Genomic DNA, 12,956 nt, shown 5'->3' on the forward strand with positions numbered 1-12,956 from the left:
CCCGGCGGCCTCCGCAGCCTCCTCCGCGCCGGCTCGCGCGCCCGCTCGGGTCCGTTCGCATGCACCAGGCAGGAGAAGCCCTTTGTCTGCTAACTGGTTAAGTACAGAATATCTGGGAGATCTTTATGAAATATTTTCCCTCGTCTCATAAATCATCTTGGCACTTCAGCTGATGTTTTAACTCCCGCTCCCTCCCCCCGCTTCCCCGGGTCTACGAAAGGGCGGCTCGGGGAAGCCCGCGTTGCGCACTTGCCGCCCGGACTCGACTCCCCTTCTGGGCCGCTCCCCGGACCCCGGCGCCCAGGGAAACGCGGGGACTCGCGCCGCCGTGCCTCCGGTCTCAGCCCAGGAGGCTGGTAGGATGGCGCCGCGCCCGCCCCACCCGGTGAGGAGGAGGCGCCCACTGGGCCTCTTGGACCGGGGCTTCAGGGCGCCCTCACTCCTCGGGCGGGGCTTGGACCGGGCAGCCCAGCGCTGTGGTGCGCCCCGACTCCCTGGGGGCCAGGTTTGCTCTCCTAGCGTTTGCCCGCCCGAGCCCGAGCGGCTCAATCCACCCGCCCAGTAACTTCTGGGAGAGAAAAGCCCTCCCCGCAAACCCCTCCCTCCCCACACGCACTCCCACTTTCCTGAAGCGGCCAAGCTGGTTCCCCTGAGCAAAAGGTTGAAGGCTCAGGGTCCAGCCCCGAAGGTCAGTCTCTTCCTCTCGAGACCTGCAGATGGCACTCTCGGGTTTGCTTTGGCCTCACAACCCCACGAACACGCACCAACTTCGTGTGTGTGGAGCGAAACAGGAAAACTGTTTCGCACCCCTAAAGGGAACAGCTCTCCCACGTGGGAGTCAGGGGCTCTGACATGGTATTATCTGGCACAGCCTTGGACTTTCTTCAGGGAAGTGATAAACCCAGACCTGGGGGAAAGAAAGGGTCCTTGCTGAGAGGAGCTCCAAGTAAAGGAGGTCTTTGCCCCAGGCCTCCTTGTGTTGGATCAGTAAGTTAAGTCTTGGGGCGTGGAGGAATGAACCGTAGGGGGAACAAGGCTGTATGCAGAAACCTTCTCCACCCCTAGACTCCAGATTTTTCTAGATCAGATGGACCTGCCCCTGTGGATGTTACCCATACTGCGAAGAAGTGTGGACAAGGACAAGTACTTTGACGTACCAGGCAAGAGAAGTTTTTGAGTTTTGTTGGGAAGGGGACTTCATGCACAAAGTGTGCCGAAAGTTGTGCGCCCCGCACCTTCACGTGGACCCACAGGCACTCAGCACCTTTGCAGGCCAGGCCGACTCCCAGGTAGCCTGTGAAGACCCAGACCATCCTGCCCCCACCCCCACCTTCCCAGCCCCTCCAGCAACGAGGTCCCCCAGCACTGCAAGTAGAGAGACACTCACCCTCCCACTAGGTCAGCTCCCAGCAGCCTCCTCCTTAGCTCCAACCCACTCCTGGGTCTAGAAAGTCAAACAGGAACGCTTCCTGCTGATTAGAAACCCATTTCACCAAGGCTCGGCCTTCTCCCAGGACGAAAGGCGGGCCTGCAGACTTCTCTCTGGGGCTGGCCTCTGCCTCCAGTGCCCCCTTTCCAGTTCGTCCCTTTTTTCTTCTATAGAGTGTAGGAGAGGAGGGGAAAGCAAGAAAGGGAAAAAAGGGGAAGAGACAGAAGAGGAAAAAAGGAAAGAAAGAAAACAACCCAACCCCAAACACAACCCAGGCTGCGACCTGTCAGGGTTGGTTGCTTTCCCGGCTGCCTCTAAATGAACCTTTTCTCTCTAGTGTTTTCAAAGCGGCCCTTCCACCCCCCAACCTAGGGGCATTTACACTTCAAACAAGGCACCCGCCTCCCTACGGAAATTTAAAGGCAAATAAACTTTTGGGGAGTTGCTCTGATACCCATCTCAGGATCTGCTTCATTAGCCGCCTCTGTGCATCTGATCTGCCAATAAATCTTCCTTGTGGATCTTGGTTCCTTCGCCTTCTCTGCTCCTTTCCCTGCCAGGCTCGACTGGCGCCCTCGCGCCTTCCTCACCGCAGAGCTGTTGCCTGCCTGGGCCCCTGGCTGGACCGGACCTGCCCTGTCCTGGTGCGGGTATCTGGGATGCAGTGCTCTGCCCTGAGCTCCTCCCGCTCGCGCACACATGCACAGGAACTCCAGGTCAAGCTAGCTCTGAAATGCGTTTTGGGGGCAGACTGTGCTTGGAGTGAGGTGCTGGTATAGCCCCAATGGTCTATATAGTCCAATACGCTGGTTTTCACTGCTCCCTTCTGGACACTTCCACTCGGTTTTTTTGGTTTCCCATTCCCTGGCCCAGCACTTTCTGCCCTAGCAAGAAAAGGCAGAGGTCTGGCTGTCCCTCCTTTGCAGGCGGGGCCCTGGCCACCGGTAGTGTTAGCCCAGGAAAGCCTAATGGGGGCTAAAGGAGCACCCCAGCTGTGTCCCTCCCTGGCGGCCTAGGCCTGCCTTCCTCCCCGGGAAGCAGCAAGGGGAGCCGGGGCGAGGCTCTGAGGGAGGGGATTAGAAATTCTGAAATTAAATGCATCTCCCTAGGAAATGCCTCCCACCGTGCGGACCAAATTAAACACATTAAAGTTGGGGGGGGGAACTCTTTAGAACCAAGGGGGAAGAACTAGTCCAAAGAGAAGAGAAGCAGAACCCGAGGCACACCCAGGTTGGGAAAGTCACTACCACAAAGAAAGAAAAGTTCCTTGGGCCATCCAAGTCGGGACAGCCGCAGCCCACTCGCCCTCAGGGTCCCTGCGCAGCCCTCGGTGCAGAATCCGGGCGTCCGGTCTCTGGCAGGCGGCCTGCGCACCCGGTGCCCCTCTACAGTTCAGCCGACCAGCTCCTACCAGGCCTGTCCCCTCCTCCCCCCCCCTTCCTCCCGCGGCCTCCCCTTCCTCGCCTCTGGTCACGTTGGAGGATGGGTTTTTTTTTTTTTTTTTTTTTTTTTTTTGGAAGAGCTTCTGGTACAATATGGAGCACCATGGGCTGCAATTTCACACTCCACGGCACATTCCCCCTAAAGCTACTTTCTTTTTTTTTTCATCTAAGACCCCCTAATTTCTGCTTCCTCGCTCCCTCCCTTGCTCTCTCCTCCCTCCCGCTCTCACTCCTCTTTTCCCGCTTTTGTTCCCAATATTTGGGCTCCCTGCGCGAAGCCCGGGGGGCCTGACTCCAGCCGCGCCCCGCCTGGGTCTGTTGGTCCTGCGGAGGCCGGCGCACGTGCTGAGCCTTTATGCTCCGACCCTCCCCCTTAACCCGGCTGCTCCTCACAAGAGGGCCCAGCGACCTGCACGGCCCTTTGCTGCCTCTTTGAGGGGCAACGACAATACAAGCCACTTGGCCACCAAAGAGGCCTCTTAGCGGCACGGGCCTGCCAGGTGGCTGCCGCCCTGGGGTCCACCCTATGGGTACTGAAAAAAATAGCCAAGCCAGGAGGAACTGGGCCTGCGAGCTCACAGGGTGGAAGAGGAGGGCCCTGCTCCGTGGAGCACAAACCAGGGGGGGTGGGGGTGGCTAGAGAAGCCGTGAGACCCTAGTCCTTTTGACTTAAACCTGACACCGCCCCTGCCCTCCCCACGCACATCATTGGTTTCAGGCACAGCTAGAGGGACCCGTCCTCACCCAGCCCAGAGAAGGAACCAGAACCGCCACGTGAACTGTCTCTTTGCCTCTTTGAGTCTCAGTTTTCTTGCCTGTAAAATAGGAATAATCACACCTACGTGGTTTACCCCACGGAGCATTCTGAAAAACCAAACATTTCTATGGTAGATTAAGGAATAAAGTGCCCGGCTTTCTGAACCGTTAACCTCCCACGTAGGGAGGGAGGGATCTGGGCACTTAGGCAGGGCAAGGGGTGGTGTTTTCCACCCAACTTTTATCCTTTAAAGGTAACTAGAGGGTTCCTCGCCACTTCCCTTCCTGTGTTTGTCCCTTTCTGGATTTTTTTCCTTTCCATTCGCTCTGCCACACCCCATACATGTTTGTCACTCTGCCTTCCGTCTTTCCTGCCACTCTGCCACCCCCCTACATGCGGCACCCACGCAGCTGCTGGAGATCAGTTAAATCCTCAGGCCCCCACCAAAGCCGGGTTAATTGTGGCCTCAGGCGCGGTCCCCTTTGGGCCAGTCTGCCAAAACCCTCTGGCAGGAGAGGCCCCGTTGGCGGAGACTGGAGGGGGGTGGGGGATCCCGTCCAGTCCGGTTCCAAACAAAGAAAGTTGGTTCGCCCAAGACCTGCAGTCGACCTGCCAAAGTCAGAGCCGAGCTGAGACCGCGGGGAGAGGCCTGACCGAGGGAGCGCGCAAGGGGGGAGAGAGGAGGGGAAGGAAGGGGGCGTGAAAGGCGTGCGGAGGGAACGGAGCAGGTTCCCATCTCCAGAAGGCCTGAAGAGGCTGCTTCGAGCGCAGCCCAGGTCCCCACCCGGCCGTCTCCCTCTTCCCTCCGCCTCCTCCCCCAGGCAGGTGAGCGTTCCAGTGAGGCTCAGCGTCGGTGGGAAGTAATGATTAACCTTCCCAGCCAGGCCTAGAGCCCGCAGCCCGGCCTGCCTGTGGTGCAGGGCGCAGAGGCGCGGGCCCCAGACGTCCCCGGCGCTCCCCGCCACCGCCACCTCGACGAAGGGGCTGCAGTCGAGGCGGTGGCCAGGCGGCGGCCGAAAGCGGACGGAGTGGTGGGCAGGGGGAGCGCAACTCCAGAGGCTGGGCCGACCGGGGGAGCGAAATAAGCCCAAGTACCCGGAAAGGCTGGGGCCGGGCGGCGGCGGCGAGAGCGCGCGGCGCCGCGGCGCACGGGGTGGCTGGAGGGGCGGGAGGCCCCCGCGGGCTGACTTTCCCGGAGTTGCGAGCCAGCGCCAAACCTCCCTCACGGATCCATCCGCGGCGCGCCCGCCCGCCCTGCCTCCTCTCCCAGCAGCTGTGCGAACGCGAGGCGCGGGCGGAGCAGGCGCCAGAGTCGGGAGCGGGTAAGGCAGGGGGAGCCGCCTGCGAACCGGGAAGCCGAAGGGCACGGCCGCCGAGGCGGGGGATCGGTTGCTCGGTGCTGCGAAGGGCTGGAGACAAAGGAGCGAAGAGGAGGGGAAAGGGGAAAAACCGGAGGCGAGGGGCTGGCTGAGACGGGGCGACGGCCGAGATAAAGGGGTCTCTCTGGGGACCGCCCGCGGTCCGTGCGCTCCCGCCGCCTGCGCCCACCGCCAGCCGGGATCCGGACGTCCGGGGCGTACTCCCGTGGGGTCCGGCCCGCGGGCCTGTAGCCTGGGGTCGGGCCGTGGGGGGGTGGGGGGGTTGCTATGGCTGGGAAGGGGGCGGGGGGCGCGCGCGCGTGCGTGCGCGCGGGGCGGGGGGTGGGGGGCGTTAGGCAGGCAGACCCGGGAGGAGGAGAGGGAGGGGCGGCCCTTCGCTGTAAGGTTAGACCCCTGCCCAGGTGGCTGCACACCTCTGTCCCCCCACCCTTCGCGGCCCACCCCGGAACTTGAAACAAAAGGGCTGAACCGAACCCACAGGAGTCAGGACAGGGTCTTGGAAAAAGTGCGCTGGCTTGAGACTTTAAGGTGACCCGCATCCAGGGCTATTTCTTAACTTTTCTGTAACTGTTCTGGGGGGGCGGGGCGGGGCGGGGAAGGATGTGCAAAATAAATCTCGGACAGAAAAAGCCTAGACCTGCAGTTGATTCCGCCATGTCTGAGCCGGCAGTGAGATCTAGACCCCGGGCTAACGAAAGTGTGGGAGAAAACGGCTAATGGAGAGAGGAAGTCTCCTTCAATTTCTAAATCAATTAGGGAGAATTTCTGGTGTGTCTCCTTCGGGGTTGAACGTCTCCTGGTGAGGGGATCGTGTGAGTGAGTGGTGTAGGGTGTGCAAAAGGCGTGTGGGTGAAAGAAGGGTGTCTAGGCTGTGTCCCAAGCGGGGCTGAGATTGGAGCTCAGGATCCAGACCCGGCACCTCCCCCTCCTCCCGCTGCCCTCAGCCGGGGCTGCTCCGAGGCCAAGGCCTCCGCAGCCTCTTCCAGAGGGGCCGCCAATCAATCCTGCAGGTCAACACAGCAATTAATAACGGGGTGAGGAGGCCTGGCAAAAGAGGGAGGGAAGGCGTCGGGCTGTGTCTCCCCCAGGCTCTGAGGCCCGGCGTTAGGACCTGGGAGGGGTCTCTGGGGGCAAAAGAAGCCTGGAAACTCAGTGTGGGCCGGGGAGTGGATTCGGGGACCCCCGGAGAGAGAAGCCGGGGCCAGCAGCAGAGCACCAGCTGGGCGGGCCTGCGGAATAAAAGGAAGGACATCAAATACAGGTCTTGCTTTTAGGGCTCTAGGGTGTAGGCAGAGGTCAAAGTCCAGGAGAGACCCAGTTGCCTCTCCTCTCCCCGCCTCTCTTCCCTTGCCTTTTCCTGACGGGCTTCCCCGTCCCCGAACAGCCTCAGCGAGACTAAACAAATCCCGTCTCCTTCGCAAACCCGGCTGCGGCGGCTGCGCCAAAGCGTCCGCCAGGCGCGCTCGCTCGCTCCCGCGCACCTCATTGTGGTTTTTAACTAGCCGGATGGGGGACGGAGAGGCACCCCCCACCCCCGGCTGTGTCCCTGCTGGAGGCATCTAAGGAAAAAATGAGGGCCAAGGAACGAGAAGGGGCGGTGAAGAGAAAAAGAGAGAAGGTGGCTTGGCGGGCGGATGAATGGGCTCCTCTCCGCCACCCAGCCCAGCTTCCCGCGCAGCCCCCGGCCCTTCCCACCCTTCCCCAAACCTGGTCTGGAAGGAGCGTGGCAATGGGGAGGGCGCGGAAAGAGAGAGGGGTAGGGGGTGGGGGCGCAGCTGCTCTTCCCGGCTGCTCTGCCTGGCGCGCCGGGAGAGCTGCTGCCAGGCGGGCGCAGGTAGGCGCAGGCGCCCCTGGACCAGGGGCTTGGTCCCTTCTGGAGCGTCCCAAGCGCTGGGAAACTTGAGATGAGGTCCCAGGCGGGCGCTCAAGGATGCCGCCCAGCCCTCGGCCTTCTCTTTCCTGAGGTCGGAGAGGGGGTACAGCTGCCTTTTCTGGGAGACCAGGACTGGGAACCTGCTCCACGAACCTGGGGCCTACAAGGCAGGGAGCGTCACCTTCCCAGAGAAAAGATGGCAAAGTGGGAGTGTCAAGAAAGCTGGAGTAAAGGGGACCGGGAAAGAGGGGGTGGGTGGGGACAGGAAGCCCTGTGAAGCCAAAGCAGAGGCAGACAGTTGAGAGAGAAGCCCTGTGCGGGAGAGGAAGGAAGGGGGAACTAGGTCCCAGGAAGGCCCTGCCATTAGGTCTGTCCTTGGGCTGCATATTTATACGGTCGAGGGGGTGCACAGATGGGCTCGCAATTGAATTCCATCTTCAACACCATCAGAGATTGATTTTGTACTCGCTTTTAATTTTGCCATAATTAATTAGATCATTACAACTGTTTGCTATTGATCTCCCTACTTAAACCTCTGGTGCGGAGGGGTGGCCCGGAGCCCTAAAAGCCCAAGAGGGCACTGTTGACACTCGTGGGGACCCGCCTTCCCCAGAGGGGACAAGGCCCTCAAGGGGAAATGGAGGCTTCCAGGGACTGGGCCAAGAAGCTAGAGGAAGGACAGTGCTGGGGGTGGAAACTGGACGTCAGTTGAGAGAACTAGAACCGGAGCTAGTGAGAGAGGGGGAGGAGGGGAGGGAGGCAGTTTGAGGAAGGTGAGGGTGAGGCAGAAAAGGAGCCTGAAGTTAGTCCTTGAACTCTGTGGAACTGTCTTGAAAACTCTTGGAAACCTGAACCGAACCCCTCCCTCCCCACTAAGTCAAAACTGAACTTGGGGCCCTGACTTCCACCCTACCCCCAGGACACTGAGGAGCTGAGGGCCTGGGGAGAGCAGGAAGGAGGAAAGGAAAAGAAGGCGACAGCAGCCTCCTTCCAACCTCTCCGCCCTTTGGGTAAGCAGGTTCAGGCTCTCCCCTACCTGGGCCCCTGGGGCCTACCACCCGCCCCTTCCTCCAAGTCTCCTTGAGTAGCTTCTTTTGGGGACAGAGCCCCCCACACCTCACCAGTGCTTACACTTGGGTTGATACTCAAATACACCAGCCTCGGCTCACACGTGCACACAGACATATGCACACAGCATGTGCCCACGCCCGGCCACCCACACTCTGTTCCCACCAAGAATTAGGCCTTCCCAGTGCTCCCAACTCCAAAGAAGTTGCGTAAAATATTTATACGCAGAGGGAAAGTGGAAGATAAAGTTCTAAACGCGCCACAGAAAGGAAAGGACAGGTTCTGCGAAGAGACAAAGACAAGTTGTAAAACTCACGTTTTCTGGGTGAAAAGTTTTTAGTAGATGTAGAGGCCACCGGGAGGGAAGGCCCAGGAGGCCCCAGTGGTGGGGAGAGAGGCCACGGGCGCCCCTGCCCCCGGACATGACACCGGCCCCGCCGGTTAGGCACAAAAAGGAAAAGGGAGTGAAAGCCTCCCTCGGCTTGCCAGCCGCCCCCCCTTCTCCATGCCCACCCCCCTGGCCCGTGGCGCTGAGGGGCCGCTCCCGGCTCTTACCTGCCCGCCCGGCGCGCTGTTCCATGCTCTGCTCCCCGCCGCTGCACTCTGGGCCTGGGTCTCGTTTCTCCGGCTGCTCCGCGGCCCGTCGGTGCGTCTCCTTATTCCGCCGCCGCCCGGAGATTGGGCGCAGCCACCCAAGACCGAGCGGCTCAGATAACCTAGGCTGCCCGTCGCCGCGGCTGTGCGCTCGGCTAGCGCCGCGCTCACGCCCCCGGCCGCGCCGAGGCACAGCCACGCGCCGGGGAGCCGCAGGCTCTCCACCCCGCGCACACGCGCGCACACGCACCCGGGCCCGAGCCCGCCGCGGGCAAGCCGACGCCCGCACTGCCAGAGGCACCCGAAGACCGAGTCCCCAGCCTAGACGCCGGCACACCCTCTCACCCCACCCCCTCTTCTTCACCGCCGCTCGCGCCCGCCAGGCGCACAGCCTCGCTCGCAGGGGCGTCTTCACTCTCCTGCACTCCCCAACTTTGTGCGGCTCTCCTCAGCGTCTCTCGGCGCTTGTCTCACCCTACTTTCTCAGCCGTGAGGCTCCCAGCCTGCTACCCCCCACCACCACACCCCTGCGTCTCAGCCTCAGTTTCCAAGATTACTGCAGACCCCAACTTTGTCTGGCCTCATAGTCACTCCCTGTAGGTCCCTGCAGCAAAGCTCACGAACTGCTTACTAAATCCCTCAGGAGCTCCCCAGCTGTGAGGTCCTCTCCCCTTCCCCCCTCCCAACCCCCTCTTCCTCCTCCGCTCAGTGAAAGGGAAAAGCCCTGGCTTCCTTCCTTGTCCTGGGAGAGAGGATGGGGGCAGAGAATGACCAGATCTCTCCCAGGAGCCTACCCGACCCACATAACACCCCCTGAGTGCACACCATTCCACAGTACCCCAAATCTCATGGACTCTCGGATTCACATTCTCTCCACACACAGTCAGGCTCACTTTAGCCTTGTGCCACACCATGCCCTCCTGGTGTGTAATTTACACCCCTCACACCTCACAAATTCTCCCTCAAATCTCATCCACCACCTTTCTCGTACACACTCGCCTGGACTTTTACTTTTGACACACTCACAGACCTGTCATTACCCCTTTCTCACCACCCACTTGCCCTGGAACCCCCATCCTCACATAGTCTTGCCCACACATGCTGAGTAACACTGAGAGGCTGAGGAGAAAAGTGCCGGGTGAGCCCCAGAGTGCAGGCAGGGGCCTGTGGCTGGCTTCATCTCTTCCACACACGCCTCCAGGCCTCAGGCAGAAAGGCACCAAAGCAGGGAGCAAGACCCAGGACCAGGAGACCCACTGAGCCATCTTAGGTGAGGAACTGGGCATTCCTCACTAGGAGTCCCATCCACTTCAGCTAAGTTCCTCTAGAAAGATTATGCAACTAGGGCCAGGGAGCTGGAGGGGCTCAGAATCCCAGAGGTAAAATCTATATCATGTTCTTCAATTTAATTTTAAAAATTTTCCTAGAGAAACGTGCCCTTTTAGAAAAGCAAGTCATGGCCAATTTATCATCTTACCAGTATTTGTGATTAAAACATCAGACTTTGTTGGTATTTTTTATCTTGTCTTAAAAAAAAAATCTAACAATGATTTTCCAGTGCAAGAGCACAGAAACTTAAAAGCAAAAAAAAAAAAAAAGTTGCTTTTTGGTACACAGAGAACAACATTCCCAAGGACTAGGATGGGAGAGCAACATGCATAAATGAAACCTTAGTCATACGCAAATCGCAAATCACACTATCATGTGGTCAGTCACTGCATTACACACACACACACACACACAAGATGTCACCTACAGAGCCGCATACCCAGTCACACACAGGGCTATGACCTGCTGAGTCACACTTTCACCGCTTTTTGTGCCTTTGTTACCTCTTTTCTAAAATAGTGCTAATAATCCTTGCCCTTCTCACAGGTTTCTCAGGAGATCTCTAGGATGGAAGTGACTTTTAAAATGTGAAGTGCAGCTGCACACACGCATTTGTTGCTCTTGCTTCTGTATCATCAGACAGGAACAGAGCCCAAAAGTTACAGAGTAAGGAGGTGCCCACTGGGAAACAGGGTATTTGGAACTGGGGACAAGCACTCAGTTCAGTGTCCCTGCCTGCTCTCAGGCCAACTTGTCACAGTTACCTGAACACAGGGCCCAGGGTTGGGGCAGTGCCAGGGCTGGGGCCATAGGCCCTGGGGAAGGCAGCTGAGGCCATTGTGCTAAGGAGCCTGTCGCAAATAGGAAAGACCAAGTGGAGGAAGGAGACTTCTAAGCTCCTGACTGGGGACTCCTGACTTGAGCCCTGGGAACTCAGGAAACCCACAAAGGGGTGCCAGGGCCCAGAGCCCAGCTCCCACCTCACCTTCCTTCCAGTCTCCTCCCTCAGGCTCTGCTTCTTTGTCTCCCAGCCCTCACCCCCCATCCCACATGGTCTCTTGGGCCCTTTTGCTCATTGCCCGCCCCATTGATTGAAAGTCTCTCTCAGGTTCTCCAAGGAGTCCCAGGAAAAATGATCCGCCAGCCTATTGATTCTTCATTAGAATTACATTTTCACGTGTGCTAAATTGGTTTTAAAAGCTTTTTCTGTTGTTATTGTCTTGTCAGACCCTGCGATCCAGGGCAAACCAAGTTTAAACGTTGTGGCTTCTTTAAAAAAAAATCACCAGGGCCAGGTCCGTCATTACCCGCTTTCCTGCCTTATTGTTGTCATGATGACAATTGTGATTTGCTTTAAGTATCTTTAGGAAAAGGGCCCTGCTGGAGGCTGCTCAGGTCAGGCTGGGGCAGAAAGTGAGGTGGGGGTATGTGTAGAGAGGGCTCTGGCGCTCCTGGAGGAAGGACACCAGAGTTTTTCTTACTTGAAAATTAAATTTAGCGCTCCAGCCTGTATTGACTGCTTCTGGGACACGAGGAAAGGCGAAGGTGTTAAAACTCATTTTTATTTCCTTACTTCCCTTCCAGAGTAAATAGAAGAGAACTAGAAAACACACCCCCACTTATTCTAGCTCCCTCCTCTTGCCCCCCCCCAATACCTGGGGAGGGGTGTCAGTTTTTCACGAGGTTCTCAGGGAGCGCTCACTCCTGATTTGCAGTGGGGTGGGGGCCCAGCCACAAGGAGGCTTTTCATTATTACGCTCTGCGCTGAGGGGGAAATGACTCCACATGAGGGGAAAGAAGTGGGAAATGAGAGCTAGAGACTCCCACAGAGAAAGGGGATGGTGGGACAGACTGGAGACAGGCAGACAGACAGACAGACACAACCAGGGACAGTCTGATGGACTGTTCTTTGCAGAAAGTAAAGGACAGCAAGGGAGGGCCGAGAAGCGAGGAGGGAAAGTGAAAGGAAGCAAATGGGGGTAGAGGAGAGACTGGGAAAGGAAAATGTACAGAGGAAGGAAACGAGCAAGACGGCCGGGAAGAGAGAGAAACAGGCCGAGGCAGACCCACCAACAAGCCCAGGGGAGCTGGCGGCCCCTCCCGCCCCCTCCCTCCTCGCGGCCAGCCAGCCCGCGGCCTGTGCAGGGGAGTGGGCACGGGGGCGGTGGCGGAGCCCAGGCAGGAGAGCCGAATGTCTCTGTGATGTGTTTATCCCCTAATCAGTTCATTAGTTATAAACAACATGACATTAGAAGTTAGGAGGCAGTTGATATTAATTTTTATTTAACTAGTTGATGTTTAATCCGTCACGCCAGGCTGGGTAGCAGCGAGAAAGATCTTCCTGACACAAAACCAGTTAGAACTTCATAAGGCGCAATCAGTGTCCGCGCGTTGAAACAAACAAGAGAGACAGAGACAGAGAGACAGAGAGAGACCGAGAGACAGAGGCTGCTCCTCCAGAGACGCAGCCGGCGAGGCGGGAGGGGGGAGAGCTTAACTCGGAGCTGGGACTGGGGAGAACCTGCTCGCGAGCTGAGAAGCCGGAGAGGGCGGCTAGGCGAGGGGCTGGCGGCCCTGAACCCGGGCTCCAGGTCTCCGGGGCCGGCGCAGCCAGACGCCCTAGACAGGCGCGGGGACCCGCGCCCCGGAAAGGCCGGGCCAGGGCAGCGGCGGGGCAGGCTGCCAGGGCCTTGGCAAGTCTCGCCGCTGCAACCACCAGCGCCTTCCGCCGGGAACACGTGTGGTGTCCGGGGGGCCTGGCGGGCGGCCAGCGCGGCCAGACCCCGACTTTCGGGAACAGCCCTCTCCCCGGTGCAGAGGCCGAAACCCCCGCCGGCCCCGCTCCGGAAGGGCGGGCCGGGCCGGACAGGAACGGAGGAACAGGCGGGGAGTTTGTGTCCAGCGGTTCAAGTTTGACAAAGTTTGCGGCGGCCACAGCCGGCGGGGCGCGTGTGCCGCGCGCGGGGGCTGCGCGGCGGTGGCGAGGGGGTCGGCAGTGAGACGCAGTCTGGGGTTCTGCGGGCCACAAAGGGCTCTCCCCGAGTCCACCCACGCCTCCGGGGGCGTCCCCGAGTGCCGGGCGCCG

Source organism: Talpa occidentalis, unplaced genomic scaffold (assembly GCF_014898055.3).
Source record: "Talpa occidentalis isolate TD23 unplaced genomic scaffold, MPIMG_talOcc4v2.1 talOcc4.8, whole genome shotgun sequence".
Taxonomy (NCBI): Eukaryota; Metazoa; Chordata; class Mammalia; order Eulipotyphla; family Talpidae; genus Talpa; species Talpa occidentalis.